This window comes from Entelurus aequoreus, linkage group LG25, assembly GCF_033978785.1.
Source record: "Entelurus aequoreus isolate RoL-2023_Sb linkage group LG25, RoL_Eaeq_v1.1, whole genome shotgun sequence".
NCBI lineage: Eukaryota > Metazoa > Chordata > Actinopteri > Syngnathiformes > Syngnathidae > Entelurus > Entelurus aequoreus.
In genome coordinates this window covers 31,506,766-31,517,924 of record NC_084755.1, presented here as the reverse complement: position 1 = coordinate 31,517,924, position 11,159 = coordinate 31,506,766, and the positions used below count along the sequence as shown (strand labels likewise).

The window sequence follows — 11,159 nt, the reverse complement described above, 5'->3', positions numbered from 1 at the left end:
CACACACACACACACACACACACACACACACACACACACACACACACACACACACACACACACACACACACACACACACACACACACACACACACACACACACACACACACACACAGTGCTTCCCCCTTGCTATAAAGCTACCCTGTTCATGCACTGAAGCCACACTCCTGCCTTTGTGTGTCAGCTGATACCACACCTTCATACAGGTATGTTTATCAAACTCACTTTATTTACACAAAAGCACAAACTTAATGCAGCAGAATTTTTTTCATCCGGTTGTAATCGTGGTTTCTGCACTGTGCGGTTAGTATAGAATTAATGATGAAAAATGATGTATATCTGTGATAAATTGCATTTAATTTTGAGTTAACTATGAACAAATGTGATTAATCGCGATTAAATATTTTAACCGTTTGACAGCCCTACATAGAATATATATTTTCCTAAGCACCCATTACAAATTAATAACCAAAGTAAGCAAGTCCAGTTTTTTGTTCAAAATGTTAAGAATCGATTAAAAAAATACGTGCAAATATATTCAAATGTTAGCCTAACTGGCCTCTAAATGCTTCCTATGTGTTGATCATGTGCGAGTAGTTAAAACCTTTCTTTGTACTCTAAAGGCAACTGATTCATGTCTGACAGCTTCTAAGGTTGTTTTGATAGAGGTTAATTTCAACATAATTTGCAGTAAATCACTTACATCATCTTTTGGTAACATTTGTTACCTTTAGAGGCAATTTGTAGGTACTCTAACATTGTAGCCTGCATTTGTAAAAGTAAGTAAGTGTCAAATGTACAAGCAACAAAGTGCTCTAGCATATTTTTGTATAAATGTCGTTGTGGCTTGTGCAGCCCTTTGAGACACTTGTGATTTAGGGCTATATAAATAAACATTGATTGATTGATTGATATAACAAGTTGTGCTATTAGATAGATGGATAGATAATACTTTATTGATTCATTCAGGAGAGTTCCCTCAGGAAAATTATAATTAATCGATTAATTAAAAAAAAAATATATATATATATTTATAATCGTATTATCGAGTATGGATTAATCATGATTAATCCCAGGTTGTTAATATTTTGTATAGTTTAAATCAGGGGTCACCAACCTTTTTGAAACCAAGAGCTACTTCTTGGGTACTGATTAATGCGAAGGGCTACCAGTTTGATACACACTTAAATAAATTGCCAGAAATAGCCAATTTGCTCAATTTACCTTTAACTCTATGTTATTATTAATAATTAATTATATTTATCTTTGTGGCAACACTGATCGTCTTAATGATTTCTCACAATAAATATATATAGAAACAGATAAATATTAATATGCAACACTTTATTTTTATATTTTCTCTAAGTGCACATTTTTCAAATTGAACATTTTCAAATGATCACTTCTAAGACAGTCTTGTGAAATCACAATATCCCATTTTAACTAGCTAGCCACTAACATTTTTTAACAAATCATGAATTACTTTGCACCATGTTTGTACAAATAATAACTCATGTAAAGTACAAAAGTCAACTCTCAATTTTTTTAATAAATCATGTCACACTTTGAACTGGACACCAAATCGGTTATCTGTTTCTTTGTCAGTTAGTGAAGTCTTTAAAATATTTTCTTGGATTTTCAAATTCTATTTGAGTTTTGTCTCTCTTAGAATTAAAAATGTCGAGCAAAGCGAGTCCAGCTTGCTAGTAAATAAATACAATTAAAAAAATAGAGGCAGCTCACTAGTAAGTGCTGCTATTTGAGCTATTTTTACAACAGGCCAGCGGGCTACTCATCTGGTCCTTACGGGCTACCTGGTGCCCGCGGGCACCGCGTTGGTGACCCCTGGTTTAAATTAACTTAAAAAAACAGCAATGTTTGGACACAAATGCAATGTTATTATCATTGTTTTTTAAGTACTTTACATGAATGCACATGTTTTTCTTTCCATTGCTAAAAATTTTAGGTCAAATTTGATGGTGAGCACACCATTCGCATTCTGCGCACTCATCTTTGCACCTATGACGCATGCATGGACCCGATCACTGACAGTATAACGAAACCCACGCCGCCTTTCAGTTAACCATCCGGAGCAAGTGCGCTCCGAACAAATTGCGCGATTAATCTGCGTTTATACATGATAATTGCGCGTGTTAACGTGTTATGTCATTTTTAAATGATCTTCTCATAAATGTATGGGTATTTTTCTTCTGTTACGTTCTCTTTTTAATATTCTTTGGTGGGACTGGTGCATCTGCGATGGTTCGTTCAAACTGAACTTCCGATTGTCCTTAGGAGCATGTTCACGAATATCATGGTTGAATTCCGAATTCTACCTTAGAGGCATTTCAAGTGAGGTTCTTCTACTGTAATGTAGAGTTTTTAACCCAGAAATTCAATAGAAATGTTCTAAGGATGCTGGTTAATATATCACAGCTCATCATAGCAATCCCTACACCAGAGCTGGGAAAATAATTTGACATTGAGAGAAAAAATGTGTCTGCGGGGCCAATGTGTGTATAAATGCTATATACACATTTAGCTGTAAAAATCTGCTGTACACTATGTGTGTTTGGGTCCCTTTTTTTCCAGAAACACTAATACCAAAAGTCACAATGTCCGATAGAGTTCTAAAAAAGTTATGACAGACCACCTCAAAAAAACGGTATGGAATTTTACAGTTTTTTACTGAATGGGACACCCAAAATGTACATTAAAATAAAGAAAGTGAGATTTACAATATTAACTAAGAACAGTAAAACACTGAATATTAACAACACATGAACATCACCCCTCTTTTACTTCTCAGACCATCTTTTACAATCAAGCAAAACACTACACAAATGTAACAAACAGCAAAATATGAATGCAAAGGGTAATAAACACCAACAATATGATAAATGATCACTTTTATGCAGAAATTGGTTGTAAAAATTTGCTTCCGCATCTGTTCCAGACACATGCGTTTCGGGCTGGCTGCTCTGAAAACAAACCCTGCCCACTCTGCTTTGTTCCTCGTCTGAGCTGCTGTGACGTAGATTACTGTAATAACTCGTATAACACTCAAAAGCTCATATTTCAACCATTAAAATACTTTCTATAGTTCAAGATTTACGGTAATTTAAAAACAGCACTGCACATCATAATGGCGGCTACAGTTTTGATGTTAAAGGTCTAAAAAAATGATGTAGAACGTGGATTGAAAATCTTACTGGGCCGCATTTTGCCCAGGTCTGCCCTATACTGTACCTTACAAATATACTACATAAAGGGGCTCTGAGCAGTATTCACTGGGCATATAAATAATTCACGGATTAATAAGTGTTTTCTTGTCATCATCCCTGCCAGATGATTGCTTTTCCGTATACAGATGCAGACACAGCTCACAATCTCAGTAATCACATAATTATTAAAAAGTTAAAGTACCAATGATTGTCACACACACACACTAGGTGTGGTGAAATTATCCTCTGCATTTGACCTATCACTCTTGATCACCCCCTGGGAGGTGAGGGGAGCAGTGAGCAGCAGCGGTGGCCGCGCCCGGCAATCGTTTCTGGTGATTTAACCCCCAATTCCAACCCTTGATGCTGAGTGTCAAGCAGGGAGGTAATGGGTCCCATTTTCTCAGGGCGGACACTCTAACCACAAGGCCACTGATATGTATGAATTATTGATATATTTAGATATTCTGTGGACATTTAGCCATAATATAGATCAGAGTTTCCCAACCTTAAAGGCCTACTGAAATGAAATTGTTTTATTTAAACGGGGATAGCAGATCCATTCTATGTGTCATACTTGATCATTTCGCGATATTGCCATATTTTTGCTGAAAGGATTTAGTAGAGAACAACGACGATAAAGATCGCAACTTTTGGTATCTGATAAAAAAAAGCCTTGCCCCTACCGGAAGTAGCGTGACGTAGTCAGTTGATAGCCTCCTCATATTTTCCTATTGTTTTCAATGCAGCTAGAGCGATTCGGACCGAGAAAGCGACGATTACCCCATTAATTTGAACGAGGATGAAAGATTCGTGGATGAGGAACGTTAGAGTTAAGGACTAGAATGCAGTGCAAGACATATCTTTTTTCGCTCTGACCATAACTTAGGTACAAGCTGGCTCATTGGATTCCACACTTTCTCCTTTTTCTATTGTGGATCACGGATTTGTATTTTAAACCACCTCGGATACTATATCCTCTTGAAAATGAGAGTCGAGAACGCGAAATGGACATTCACAGTGACTTTTATCTCCACGACAATACATCGACGAAACACCTTAGCTACGGAGCTAACGTGATAGCATCGTGCTTAACTGCATATAGAAACAAAATAAATAAATCCCTGACTGGAAGGATAGACAGAAGATCAACAATACTATTAAACCATGGACATGTAAATACACGGTTAATGCTTTCCAGCCTGGCGAAGCTTAAAAATGCTGTTGCTAACGACGCCATTGAAGCTAACTTAGCTACGCAGCTAACGTGATAGCATCGTGCTTAACTGCATATAGAAACAAAATAAATAAATCCCTGACTGGAAGGATAGACAGAAGATCAACAATACTATTAAACCAGGGACATGTAAATACACGGTTAATGCTTTCCAGCTTGGCGAAGCTTAAAAATGCTGTTGCTAACGACGCCATTGAAGCTAACTTAGTATAACGGGACCTCACAGAGCTATGAAAAAACATTAGCGCTCCACCTGCGCCAGCCAGCCCTCATCTGCTCATCAACACCCGTGCTCACCTGCGTTCCAGCGATCGACGGAAGGACGAAGGACTTCACCACGATCATCCGTGCGGTCGGTGGCTAGCGTCGGCTAGCGCGTCTGCTATCCGAGTCAAAGTCTTCCTGGTTGTGTTGCTGTAGTCCGCCGCTAATACACCGATCCCACCTACAACTTTCTTCTTTGCAGTCTTCATTGTTCATTAAACAAATTGCAAAATATTCACCAACACAGATGTCCAGAATACTGTGGAATTATGAGATGAAAACAGAGCTATTTTGTATTGGCTTCAATGGGGTACTTCTGTTTCACTGGTTACGTCACGCGCATACGTCATCATCCAAAGACGTTTTCAACCGGAAGTTTAGCGGGAAATTTAAAATTGCACTTTATAAGGTAACCCGGCCGTATGGGCATGTGTTGCAATGTTAAGATTTCATCATTGATATATAAACTATCAGACTGCCTGGTCAGTAGTAGTGGCTTTCAGTAGGCCTTTAAAGTCAAGGCACATATTCAACATTAGAAAAATTAACACCACCAATTGAAAATGTTGTATAAATGGCAACAGGTGACTATGCGGGTTAGTGGAAGACCATATAATTGTTCTGCTAGTCACGGTACATCGTTGGCATTGAGAACACATTTGCAATGAATAGGGATATATACCTGGTACCGGTTCCTAATTGGGTCAGTTCCCGAGGACTGTTCAGATTCTGGAAAAATTGTCCGGCAATTTTTTTAATCCAGCTGACCGTCATGATTATGACATGCGCAGGCTGTCACATTCCCTTTAAGTGCCTCTGCTGCGCATAAAAAAAGACACGGGTCTATGATGTAATAATCAGCGAAGAATAATCACAAATAAGGAAGCAACCCCACACAAACGGTGGTGACAACAATATTGCCTCCTCAAAAGTCTCTCAAAGTCACACACGCTAAAATTCACATGGCCCCATTCATCGCAGTTTACCTGATACATGAAACGTGACGATTTGGGGGGGTGCGCTATCCACGTAAGCCACCAGATGGCAGTAGTGTTTAATATCTTAAAATGTCTTTTTGTGGCAATTCCAATTTTGACCACAGCATCAGTTGCTATGTAGACCAACGCTTTCCATAATTTCCAGCAGACGGCATTGCAAAATGATTAACGTAACCCCCCACTCAGGAATTGGGCTATATCAGGGGTCGGCAACCCAAAATGTTGAAAGAGCCATATTGGACAAAAAATACAAAAAAGTAATCTGTCTGGAGCCGCAAAAAATTAAAAGACTTATGTAAGGGTTATAATGATGGCAACACATGATGTAAGTGGCTAATTAGCTATATTAGCCTACTATCAAAATGACTGTGTGTCGTTAGCTGACGCAAATCTTCGTTGACAGAAATGTTGAAATTTAATATTTGTTCGACACATTTTTACAACATTGGAAAACATTAGTAAAACTTCTCAGAGGGTGAGATAACGCCTGGAAATTACTGTCTTAGAGTGGCCAAAGGTCTAGATTTTTGTGTCCAAGTTAAAGGAAATGGCTTCTTCAAATGGAAGCTGGCTAAAATTTGCTGTGGTCTGGAACAACATTGCACACAAACAACTATCAGAAATGCAGCCAATATTACATACAGATATTGTGTCATGACACATGGAAAAATAAACTATATACACAGAGGACATAAGTAAAGGAAATTAAATTAGCTCAAATATACCTACAAATGAGGCATGATGATGTAATATGTACATAGAGCTAGCCTAAATAGCATGTTAGCATCGATTAGCTTGCAGTCATGCAGTGACCAAATATGCCTGATTAGCACTCCATAACAAGTCAATAACATCAACAAAGCTCACCTTTGTGCATTCACGCACAGTATAAAACATTTGGTGGACAAAATGAGACAAAGAAGGAGTGGCATAAAACACGTCTTTCTGTGGCAGCGTCGGAGAAAGTTGTACATTAAAACAAACGTTTGAGTCACAGTCCACACAATGGTGAGTTCAAGGGTCGCTTAAATTAGTAGGACAAAACGGCGCTCGCCAAATACTCTCATCAGTGAAGCATAAACACAAACATATTAAACAGTGGACTTTCTAACATTTAGGAAGGTTTGTGTCGTGTTTGTCCTCCTACAGAAACCATATTACAACCAAAAAAATATTTTTCACCACATTTATTTTCCATTTCCATACATTTTTGAAAAAGCTCCACGGAGCCACCAGGGCGCCGCTCCAGAGCCGCGGGTTGCTGACCCCCGGGCTATATGAATCCCTTCCCTGCTGTAAGAGTGTCAGTTTGAAGTGAACAGGCTTTACTCATCAACCGTCCTCCTAGTGATTTAGTAATCAACAGGCCAATATTAATCCACTCAAAAAAGTGAAAAATGGAAGTAATATGATAATAACCTGCTGACAGGTGTGTAGTTGCCGTCTAACATCACTCCATTGCGTTTGCCTGGCATCAAAACACACCTTGCTTAAATGCACACCCACCTAACATGCTAATTCATTGTATCTATTTATATGATATATTTCATAGGATGTATCACGCAAAAGGTATGCCATGCATAAATATTATTTACAGCTGAGTGTAATTGTAATTAATAGAAACACAGCGATGGATCTGTGGGGTCTTTACAAGATGTGTTAAAAACAGGTGTTGATAAAACACTTCCCTGCTGTGAGATGTTACATGATGTTGCTGGTGTACAGCCTTTTGCGCTAACTAAAATGGTAATAAAAAAGTGATTTGTTTCCCTTTTATTTACACCAATTACACCGATAGGAGTAGCGATGAATACCAATATCGATATTGATATTGGTATGGATGAAATCCTAACGATATACATCCCTAGTAGTAAATATTTAGTCATGAAATGTAGCAATTTTTTCGGCGACACACCAGAACATCTCTCACAGCACTCTATTGTGCTGTGACGCAGTAGTTGGGAATAACTGGTATAGATTATAACTGTGGAGATGTATTATCAGTGTTGGGAAAACTACTTATCAAAAGTAATTTATTACAGTTACTCGTTACTCTCCAAAAACAGTAATCCAATTACTAAGGGAAATTCCTCTTTAACCCTTGTGTGGTGTCCGGGTCTGTGGGACCCGTTTTCATTTTTTATTAAAAGAAAAATGATACAATTAATTAATTTTCCAAACTGATACTAACTGACTTTGGCTCATTTTCTGTGAAGAACATATATCAGAATACATATTTAATGACCACACACCATACACCTCCCCTACACATTTCTATTACATATAAGATGTCCGGGTCCACTGGACCCCGGGCTAATAGAAGCGTGGAAATTGATGTTCTGTGTACCACACACACACACACACACACACACACACACAGCAGGCCTAGACAGGAGGAGGACAGAGTGTAGGTACACAGAACATCAGAGGGTAAAATGTGCGAAAAAAAGAGAGCAGACAGTGTTGACAAACAATGTTGCAACCTTGTGTGGGAACCGCAGGTGCAGAAACACAAAAGAAGAATCCCTGTGGGATGCACAAACTGGCAGAGAAATTTTCCATGCAACGTTCATATTGTTGTTACTCAGCCAGCGTTTGTGGGTCTGACGGACCCGTTACATATTGTGGCTTTTAATGCCTCACAATCAAACACTTTTATGTTAAAATACTGAATAGATGTTTATTGGGATAAGGTATCATCTGTTCAGTATTTTAACATAAAAGTGTTTGATTGTGAGGCATTAAAAGCCACCAAATGCAACGGGTCCATCAGACCCACAAACGCTGGCTGAGTAACAACAATATGAACATTACACAAGGGTTAATCAATGTCATTTTCTTTCAAATATCTGGCGTATTGCTTGCACGTGACTTCTTACCGGAAGTGTAGACCAGTGGTGGTCAATCAATTGTCCACAAAAAGCAGATATGAGCAAAAAAATCAAACTATACAATGGACTACATCATTATACTTAATCAAAAAACGATTTGTCGAGTGATATCAAGGATTAAATGTCGGTCGCGTTCCCAGACATACCAAACTATTCGCCATTCTACACGACAAAACAACAAACTTGGAATAGCATGGAGGTCTTAACTTTTTTAGGTTTTGCTCACATTTTCTGTCTTTTATTTAGACTCGCCGAGTTGGTGCTTTTCGAAACACTCGTAGCAAACGTGTTTAAGAAATACAAATAATATAAAGATAATATTTCAAAAGGAAATAATAGAACGTACGTTAAAAGTACCGTATTTTTCGGACTATAAGTCGCAGTTTTTTTCATAGTTTGGCCGGGGGTGCGACTTATACTCAGGAGCGACTTATGTGTGAAATTATTACCGTAAAATATCAAATAATATTATTTAGCTCATTCACGTAAGAGACTAGACGTATAAGATTTCATGGGATTTAGCGATTAGGAGTCACAGATTGTTTGGTAAACGTATAGCATGTTCTACACTACCGTTCAAAAGTTTGGGGTCACCCAAACAATTTTGTGGAATAGCCTTCATTTCTAAGAACAAGAATAGACTGTCGAGTTTCAGATGAAAGTTCTCTTTTTCTGGCCATTTTGAGCGTTTAATTGACCCCACAAATGTGATGCTCCAGAAACTCAATCTGCTCAGAGGAAGGTCAGTTTTGTAGCTTCTGTAACGAGCTAAACTGTTTTCAGATGTGTGAACATGATTGCACAAGGGTTTTCTAATCATCAATTAGCCTTCTGAGCCAATGAGCAAACACATTGTACCATTAGAACACTGGAGTGATAGATCCTGGAAATGGGCCTCTATACACCTATGTAGATATTGCAACAAAAACCAGACATTTGCAGCTAGAATATTCATTTACCACATTAGCAATGTATAGAGTGTATTTCTTTAAAGTTAAGACTAGTTTAAAGTTACCTTCATTGAAAAGTACAGTGCTTTTCCTTCAAAAATAAGGACATTTCAATGTGACCCCAAACTTTTGAACAGTAGTGTATATGTTATAGTTATTTGAATGACTCTTACCATAATATGTTACGTTAACATACCAGGCACGTTCTCAGTTGGTTATTTATGCCTCATATAACGTACACTTATTCAGCCTGTTGTTCACTATTCTTTATTTATTTAAAATTGCCTTTCAAATGTCTATTCTTGGTGTTGGGTTTTATCAAATAAATTTCCCCAAAAAATGCGACTTATACTCCAGTGCGACTTATGTGTTTTTTTCCTTCTTTATTATGCATTTTTGGCCGACTTATACCCCGGAGCGACCTATACTCCGAAAAATACGGTACATCAAACAAACCTTTAACAAAGTTATCACTGCAAACTCATGCATTCTTCGACTCTGCTCCCTTTCTCATCGGCGTTTCGTAAAATCTTGCACTCTTCCGCTCTTTTCCTCTCGGGGAACTCTGAAGAAACGCTTATCATTTTTGCGATTTGAACGCTTCGTACAGCCAAAAACAACGCAAGCAAAGGGCATTTTTTTCTCCGAGAAAGGCTAAACGGCCCGTTGACAAAAGAGCTGGCTTGACCACCCCGCGTTTTGACATGAGCCGGACATGACGTCAGTAAAATCCAAGCAATGCAGTTCAGAGATGTTTCATGAGAGCGGTGTGCGTGAGCTTGTGCCTTCGAAAGGCGAAGCCTGTTGCCAAGTGACGTTGAACGTCAGCGAGGGCGCGCTCATTGGCTGTATTAGCTCAGCATTGGTAGTCCGCGGTTAGATGTTGCTGACGACAGTACCTGTTCAATCTGGTCAATCAAGCAATTAAACATGCGTCAATGGCTGTGTCTCTTCGTGTCCTCAAACAGCGTATTGTAGAGTTACATGATTATCACTTCATTGTAGGGCTGGGCGATATGGCCTTTTATTAATATCTCGATATTTTTAGGCCAAGTCACGATACACGATATATATCTCGATATTTTGCCTTAGCCTTGAATGAACACTTGATGCATAAAATCACAGCAGTATGATGATTCTATGTGTCTACATTAAAACATTCTTCTTCATACTGCATTAATATATGCTCATTTTAAACTTTCATGCAGAGAGGGAAATCACAACTAAGTCAATTTACCAAAACTGTATTTATTAAACAATTAAGCAGTGGCACAAACATTTATGTCATTTCCAAAACAGAAAGTGCAAGATCGTCAGAGACATTTTAAAGGCCTACTGAAATGAAATGTTCTTATTTAAACGGGGATAGCAGGTCCATTCTATGTGTCATACTTGATCATTTGGGCTCTGTACCGAGGATGTCGTTGTGGCTTGTACAGCCCTTTGAGACACTTGTGATTTAGGGCTATATAAATAAACATTGATTGATTGATTGATTGATTGATTGATTGATTGATTGATTTCGCGATATTGCCATATTTTTGCTGAAAGGATTTAGTAGAGAACATCGACGATAAAGTTCGCAACTTTTGGT

General features: G+C 38.2%; 1 protein-coding gene across 2 annotated transcripts in view; it reads left to right on the top strand.

The window, feature by feature from the left end:
* LOC133642220 (troponin T, slow skeletal muscle-like) overlaps positions 1-11,159 on the top strand; it is a 46,928-nt gene that overhangs the window by 228 nt on the left and 35,541 nt on the right. The window contains exon 1 of one of the 2 annotated variants that reach the window (XM_062036304.1): positions 152-207. The exons of the other annotated variant lie outside the window; for it this stretch is intronic. The gene's annotated coding sequence lies outside the window, so the exon portion shown is untranslated. Of the gene's footprint in view, positions 1-151; positions 208-11,159 lie in introns of those variants that run through there. 2 annotated transcript variants of the gene reach the window in all.